This window comes from Corvus kubaryi, unplaced genomic scaffold, assembly GCF_017639235.1.
Source record: "Corvus kubaryi isolate FWS band 111438036 unplaced genomic scaffold, C.kubaryi_AGA036_p1.0 37157, whole genome shotgun sequence".
Classification (NCBI taxonomy): Eukaryota; Metazoa; Chordata; class Aves; order Passeriformes; family Corvidae; genus Corvus; species Corvus kubaryi.
Window position 1 is genome coordinate 1,277,863 of NW_024581041.1, and position 8,250 is coordinate 1,286,112.

Sequence of the window (8,250 nt, forward strand, 5' to 3'; positions counted from 1 at the left end):
GGACACAAGGAGCAGGAGGAGGCAACCTCTGCCTCCAAGCATCAAGCACAAGCACACATCCTCAGAGCCAGCACCTTGGTACTGCTCTGCTCCAAGGAGCCCAGCCTCACCAGTCCAGCTGCAGGTAAGGACAGAACAGGCTCAAGAGGGACAAGGAGCCAGACCATGGTGGTGTGAAGGGACCTGCTGGAGATCTGCAGCTGCCTGCACTAGATCAGGTTGTTGGTGGCTTTGTCTGGCTGAGTCTCATTCATGGGTCAGGCCAGCAGAGCCTCTCACTTAGACATGGGGCTGTGAGAGCTATGAGACCTGTGAGAGCTGCAACAGTGCTCACAGACAAGCATCAAAGGGCTACCCACACCCTGGCTGTGAGATCCCAATGCCACCAGGCCAGGGTTATTCTCGGGTTTGCTGGTCTGTTGGAGATGCTGAATTTGGAGAAAAGAATAGCCCTGTCCCTAACTTTCAGGCTGTGGGTTTGTTTCCATGGATGCCCTCTGGCAGAAGGATGCTCCCTGCTCTCACACACCCAGGCAGGGTAGCAGACTGAGGGCTGAGGCAGGGTCTTCCACACCACAGATTTTTGACAAAGGTGTAAGTAAATGCTGCCAGGAGCAGCCCCAGGGTCTCCAGGATGGAGATCTGGTCAGCTGGAGCCTCCGGGTGCATTGAGAAACCAGCCTCATTCCAGCAGAGCTCAGTGGTATGGGGAGCATGGCAGAGATGAAGGGTGCCAAGCATGATGCATAGCAGCTGCACCCTAATGCTGGCAGCTCTTGGAGCACCTTGGAGCTGCACATCTCTCACCTCCTGGTAACATGCTTCTCATCCCAACCTCCACGCTATGTCCTTCTGCTTCCTGGCCATGTCCTCTTCCCCTGCTGCTGCTCTCCACCCTGTCCACAGTCCCTTCCCTTTCCAGCTCCCAGACTGATAGTGTGCTTGTTGCATTGCATTGCCTGACAACTGTCTTGGGGTGACCTTATGATGTGTATCCCATATCGCTGCCTATGCCCAGAAATTAATTTTTGTGCCTTTCTATGCCTCTAAACTGAGCTTGAGAGGGGGGAAGGAAAAAACTGAGCAAAACTTTTTCAAAGCAGTTTGCAGCTTGTTCAAGGTCACACAGAGAGAATGTTTTTTTCCAGCTGCGGCAGGGGAGGGAGGAGGCACCCGGCTTGCTGTTTTTTCCAGTCAGCTTTTGGCCAGTGGTTTAGCTTCTTTTTCTCCAGAGAGAGACTGAGAGTTGATTTTTTTTTTCCCCTTCCCTGGAATTTCGGACTTTCTCCCTTTTCCACTGGACTGCTACAATATTAGAACACATCAGGAGGACTTTCCACCGAGCACAGAGGGCCTGGCCCTGGGCCAAGCCCCAGCTCCGAGGAGACCAACGGGAGGACTCTAACACTTTCCCAGGTTTTTCTCCACAGCGAGAGATTTTATTATTAAGCATTATTTTCCTTTTCCCGTGTGTTTGTTAAATAAATAGTTTTATCTCCTTCACTTTCCTTCGAGGAAAATTTATTTTTTCCCGAACCTGGTGGGGGAGAGGTGGTTGTGCCTTCTCTCAGAGGATATATTTCTAAATTTGGCCAAACCGGAACACATGTTGCTGTTGTCCACCTGTGATGAAAGGTGTGAGGAGATGACCAGCCTGATTGTTGTTGTGCTTGAAAGCCATGGACCCCCTCTGCACATCTGACCAAGCACAGCAGAACAGTCTGGCCCACACTGACCCCTCCAGGAGCCAGATCCATGTTCTTGGGATGTATCACCCCTTCTTCCTCAGAAGAATAGTTTGATCCAGAGGCCAGGATCAGCTCAGCTCCCACATCTGCCAGTACTTTGTCCTGTTTGCTTTTGACCTGAGTTGGTGTTGGCCCTAGCAGTTTCCCTTTTCAGCAGTGCTGTGATTCCTTGGCATTGACATTTCCCTGCTAAGTGCTCGGAATGCTATCCCTGCGTTGTTTATGATTTCAGGTTTTTGGCAGATCACAGAGTGAAGTCCGGACATGGAGAAGAGTGCAGTGTCCACACTGGCCCTGCTTCTCTGGGCTGCAGAGGACACCTTTCTCCCTGAGGACACTGCAAAGGCAGAGTCCTTTCCTTAGGGACACCTTGCTTGGGTTGCTTGATCTTGAGGTTGTGCTGAGCAGCACTGCTGACTCCCTGTGCAGACCTGCCCTGAGAAACTGGGATCCCATACAGTGCACCTGCACATGCCTGGGGCCTGGTGCAAAGAATCAGCTGCCTCTGAAAGGATGCTCCAGCAGAGGGAGGATCTTCTGGATCCCTCTCCCAAACTCCCAGGAGATGACCTGCTACTTCTGCATTTCCTCTGCACATGAAACCTCCCAGTCCCTCATTCTTGCTCTTCACACCGTTGCCAGGGGCTTTGGGATCAGGACAGTGGAACTAGTTTGGTTTGTGTCCGATGAAGCTGTTCTCTCCTTATTGCAGAATCAACTGCTGCTCTGCAGGGTTCATGGTCTTTATGGCTGTGGTGAGGATTGAGCACACTGGAGCTTGAGAATGCAAAGAAGTGGAGCCAGCACCACAGAGCCTGTGCTGTCCCTAATTCCTCTCACGTTTCATTCTGTATATGTGTGTGTGTGTGTGTGTGTGTGTGTGTGTGTGTGTGTGTGTGATCCAGAAAATGTGTTTCATAACAGCTCAGCCCTGCCTGGCTCCCCAGTAGTGGTGCAGAGGCCCTTTGAGCCTGTCACCAAAAAATATAGACTCTGCATTTTGCAGTGCTGTTCTAGTTTGAGTTTCTAGATACTTCCTCTTTCCACCAAACCTCCTTGCAAAGCAAAGTGTTTACCTCCCCTTGGATAAAATTACTCACAGTTCAGCTTGCACTGCTTTTCCACTGGCTGTGCTTTTCTAATTGCTGAGCACATTTCACGTTCCTCTGTCCTCTCTGAGCCAAAATTACATCCAGGTGTGCAAGAGTCCTGGTGACGTGCTGGATGTACGAAGCTGTTGAGAGCTCTGCATTGTTGGTGTCAGTGAGCCATCCCAGCAGGACACACAGGGGCAAGAGGGCAGTTCCACTCCAGGCAGCTTCTCCCATCCAGAGGAACTTCTTAATCATTAATTTCCTGCTTTGGCCTTGGGAACCTGACTACGGCATTCAGCTTCTGGGCTGCATGGAGGAGCTGTGCCGGAATGCCAGAGTGGCAGGTACTGCTGAAGAAGGGACAGCAGCTCTGACCTCACTGTACCACTCACAGTTCTCCCCCATGGCATGGTACAACCCATGGCAGTTGCTGCACTTGCAACAAGCACTGGAGAGACTACCAAGACCAGAAGCATCACCTTCGCCTGTTCATGCTCAGTGGAGCTTCCTCCAGGGAGATGAGGGGACCTGGAGAACTGGCTGTGGACCAGAGGGTCATGACACCAGGAGAAGCTTTCCCAGTTGTGAGGCTGTGGGTCTCCTGACAGTTTTCCTTAGGGCTGAGTGGGGACAGACAGGTCTATGGCACCGAATGCAGACCAATGCAGGGGCTGAATGGCTGTGGCATGGTGGTTTGTGGCCAGTATTTCTGGACTGGGGCACCTCTGGACACAGGGACAGTGGGATTCCTTGAGCTGCCATGGGTTGTGCAGGTGCATGTGGAAAGATACCACCCACAGAGCAGGGGCTGCATGTGGCACAGAGAGGGATATGGGGCCACTCAAATCTGCCTGTCCAGAGCCCTGCCTGCTCCAGCCACAGGAAATTGCAACAAGCCACACGAAACATTCCCTGTGCTGAGTACCCTCTCTCTGGGCTTACCAAAGCAGCTGGTGCTGACCATACAGCCCTCAGCCTGCTCCCACCTCTCCATGAGCTGTGGCTTAAAAACCCCTGAGGCTCCATGAGTGCCCAAACCAGCCCAAGGGACTGCTGGCACCTGGCCTGACCAGCACATCAGACAGATGCTCTTTGCCTCCATCCTGGCAAGTGCTTGTGCTCGCAGGAGGACAAAAGAGTAAGTCATAGGGACTTGTGACTGCCAGCAGGGAGAGTGTGGGGGCTGTGGTAGTTGCCCTGACCCTGTGGGGGAGAAGAGCCAGCATTTCATGGCAGCTTCCTGCTTGGAAGAACCCACATCTGGGTTTCCAGTGCACTGGTGATGGGTTGTTTGTGCTTCCCCCTTTAATATGAGGTTCATTAGTTTTTAGTAAGGACAGGCTGCACAGGGAGTACAACCTGCTGCAACCACCTGGGATCATGCAGATTCCATCCTGTTCCATCTCCCATCTCTGCTGGTTGCCTGGACCTCCTGGGGTAGCAGTTTTGCTGTTCTGGGGCATGTTCTGGGGATCAGATGTGAGTGCAGCAGGTCGGATGTCCATCAGGACTCCATTCTCCAGGAGCTGCAGAAAATGGTTCCTGTGGAGAAATGGAACTGGTGCTGACACATAGCAACTGAGGGAGGCACAGGGTGCTACTGTGAGAACATGAGGGGTTTTCTAGTACAGAGGGGACACCTCCACAAACCACCTGCGTTGTCTTCTGACCCTGGGATGAAGGCTGCCCACGAAGCTCTGCTCTTCATTCTTGCCTTGGCTCACAGAAGCCAAGTCCTAAGTCACTGAGCACTTCATGAATTCCCTGAGGAATGGAAAACCCTTTTCGCTCTGACCTTAGGCTACATGAGTGCTTTTTTGGTAGAGAACAGAAGTGTTCTTCTTGGCAATGATTCAGTGTCCTTGAAGCTGCAGAACCCCAGGACCACTAGGGTTGGAGCTGCATGGCGCTGGTATGGGGTCAGCCAGGGCAGAGAGGCTGTGGGGCTCCTTGCCCCAGCTCCTCTTCATGCATGGGGAGAAAGCCTCACTGCTAACATTGTGCACTTGGTAGGTGGATGTACACCACTCTGAATGGGAAGCTAGTGTTTGACTCGTGCCCAGGGCGATGATGCTTTGCTGCTTGTTCAGAGGTCAGTTTGCAGATCCTAAAAGTGTTGCAGGCAGAGAGCAGTTCCTTGTAGAGCACATGCTGCCAGCCAGCCCTGTCTGGCCTGAAGTAGCTGGTGGCAGCGGCAGCCTCAGAACACAGCAATAACATCACTGAACAGTTAGAAAAGTAAATGAATATTAGGCTATTTCAGTTCCCTCAGGGTAGGTGAGCATTCAAGGGGTGTGCCAGGAGGCTGGGCAGAGAGGGTGGGTGAAAAGGCATCCTGTGGTGTCGCTGACACTGGTCTTTGTGACATGTCACTGCAGGTGGCATGTGGGATGCTGTTCCAGAGGTACACAAAGGTGGTGCTGGCCCTGTGCCTGCTGCTGGTCCTGTGGCAATGTTTCTGAGCTCTCACAGATAGCCTTTCCATTAGGTTCACTCCCTCCTCCATACCCCTACTGCCTGCTGCACCACCACCCGTACCAACAGCTCCGCATAGTTTAATGCCCACCACAAGGCAGCCATAGGGCCTCTGCTGATGGGCGCAGACCACGAGCTCTCCTCGGATATGGTTCAGTGGTGACTGGTAAGTGAGGCAATGGGCAGGAGCTTGTGGCTCTTCCCAGGCTCCCTGAATCTGTTTGCAATGGGGCAGGGCCAAGAACAGATGTGATGGGGATAAAGGGATGCAGAGATCCCAGCTCAGCTCTTCCTCCACCTCTTACCCTGCCCCCTGGGCTGTTCTACGCCCTTTAACTAATATCCCATCTGTTTTTTCTGTCCTTTCCCAGGTCTCTGCTAGGAGAAATGGGGTTCTGTCTTCCTTTGGGTTACTGGTAGAGGGGCTAATGTCACTGTGCTTGCTCCTCTAGACCCTGCAGGGTGCCCCAAGTGGTGTCCACCTTCAGGCCATAATTCAGCAGCTCTTCACTGTCCTCTGGACCCTGGCTGCTGATGTGTGGGACCCATCTCACTGCAGGACTTGTGTGGTGGTGGGAAACTCAGGGCAGCTCAAAGGGTCCAGCCACAGGCTGCTAATTGAGATTCATGACTGGATGCTGAGGTGGGTGACCTAAAAGGATTTGGTCTCTTCTGGTCTTCCTAGTACCCTGACATGCCCCAGCTCCTGGCCATGCTGTTGAAATCTGCCAACACAAACCCTGTGATGGAGGTGGCTGGCTGACCCTGCTCTCTGGAGCCCTCCATCCTGGGACACACATAGGCCTTGTGTCACCCATGTCCTCTCTTTGCTGCTGGCTAGGGTGACCTGCTGTCCCTGGCTGGTGGGACCAAGAGCCTGCGACCAGCCAGCCATGCACCTTTGTTTTGGGACACACCATCCTGCTGTCCTTTAGGATGAACAGAGCAAAGATCACTGGCTTTGAGCTGGATGTTGGCATGAGAACAACCTATCACTTGATGTACCCAGAGAGTGCAGTGAACCTTAGGCCCAATGTCCACCTTGTCCTCATCCCCTTCAAACCTCTCTGGACCTGCAGTGGGTGACCACCTCCTTCTCCACCAGAGAACTCACACAGTGTGTCAACTTTGGGGGATGGCATCTCTTGTGCTGGAAACCCTGCGGATGGCGCAGTGTGGTCTAGGAGTTCTGGTGCCTCACTGGAGCCCTGGCACTAGTCCTGATGGCACAAAGAGTACTGGGCATCCCTCTGATGCCATGAAGATTTTTGCCTTTTCTTTTATACCCCTGTTATACCTTTTTACAGCTTCTGTATTCCTAGTGCTTTTTGCCTACATTCTTGGACTTGTTTGTTAAGCTAAGAGACTAAACATCTTAGAAGCTTTGTAGCCAGGGATCAGTGTGCCCCAGACCCCAAGGTCCTCTCCAGAACATATTCTGTAAACCAAGATAGAACCATCCAGGGGAAGGTTCCCTGGGGAGGGGGGGCTCACTTGAACCTCTCATTGGGGAATCTTTGATAGATGTGCTAATTAGTAAAGCCTATGTTGTAAAGGTAATTAGTAATTAGGTAATTAGGTAATTAGTAAAGCCAATGTTGGGGGGGACACACGGAAGAAGAGAGACACAGAGACACAGGGAAAGACTCGGTGGGGTACATCTCGATGCACATGACCTGGATGTGTACACCTAAGGATCCTTAAGAATAAATACCAAGGTAAAATCCCTTTTCTCCTTCTAACCGTGTATGCCTCTTGATTTTAAGACCAGGAAAAGGCATCACCTCTGCTCTGCACTTTGGGGTAGTTGGGCATTGGCCTGTCCCCACAGGGCTCAGGCAACCACAGTACCATGCCCCTATGATTGGGATGGCAGCTGTCCCCATAGCAGGGCCATGGGCTTGATATGTCCCTTCCTACAGCCAGGCCAGGGCATGCTGCTGGGCCAGCCCAAGGGGCGGGGGATGCCACTGGGCTGGGTGCTGGCAGACAGTGGACATCCTCTGCAAAGAAAGAGGCCCCCTCAGCAGCGGGTGTACTACATGATCACTGCTTGCCTCTGCTTTTGCAGCACGTATGTAAGAGTTAAACAGTTCATCAAAGCTGACAGAAACAAGGTAATGGCTCTGTGGGCTCCAGCTCCTCAGGAGCAGGCAGAACTCTGCCGGGCAGAAGGACAATGGCTGCACTGTGCTGGGCTGGCTGTCCTGTTGCAGCATGGGGAACACCCAATCACTTCACTCAGGTGTTGATCCTGAGCCCAGCTTTCCTCAAGTACATCCATGACAACTGGACACAGCATCATGGGCGTAGGTACCCCTCCACTGGCTTCACAGCCCTGCTCTTTGCCTTGCACACCTGCCAGCAGGTGACCACAGCCAGTGGGACCAGGCACTGCCACTGTATCTCCCCTGCACTGCTTGTCCATATGCTTGCAGGACACCCCAGCATCCACACAGCAATGGCTCTTGCTGGCGTACGTACAGGTCTCCGTGTTCGGCTTTGGAGCAGACAGTGAAGGGAACTGGCACCACTACCGAGAAAAAAACTGCTGGTCCGGAGCCTTTTGCAGGACGAGAGTCCATGATGCTGATGTTGAATTCAGCCTCACCAAGAGACTGGCACATAAAGGCAGGATTGTATTCTACAAGTGATGCATTTCCAAGAGCCAGGTGGTTTGGCCAGGAATGGGCCAAAGTGCACTGCCAGTGACTCTCCTAGCTCTTTAGCCTGCTGCTCCTCCCCATCACCTGGGCTCACAGACCCTGCAATTCACAAGGTTTCAGTACTGCTTATGCTGGTCCTACCAGCTGGGTACTGTGGGTGCCATTCTCCCACGGCACCAGGCATTTTGCATTTAGCTGGACATAGGGTGGGCATGATTCTGCCCATGCTGGTTGGGAGGGAGGAACGGGAGATGGTGGGGCTGTAGG

The 8,250-nt window shown here is 52.8% G+C and overlaps 1 pseudogene; it reads left to right on the plus strand.

Annotated features, from left to right (window-relative positions):
- Positions 1–5,232: 5,232 nt before the first annotated feature.
- LOC121661482 lies at positions 5,233–7,971 on the plus strand (annotated as a pseudogene).
- The last annotated feature ends 279 nt before the right edge of the window (positions 7,972–8,250 follow it).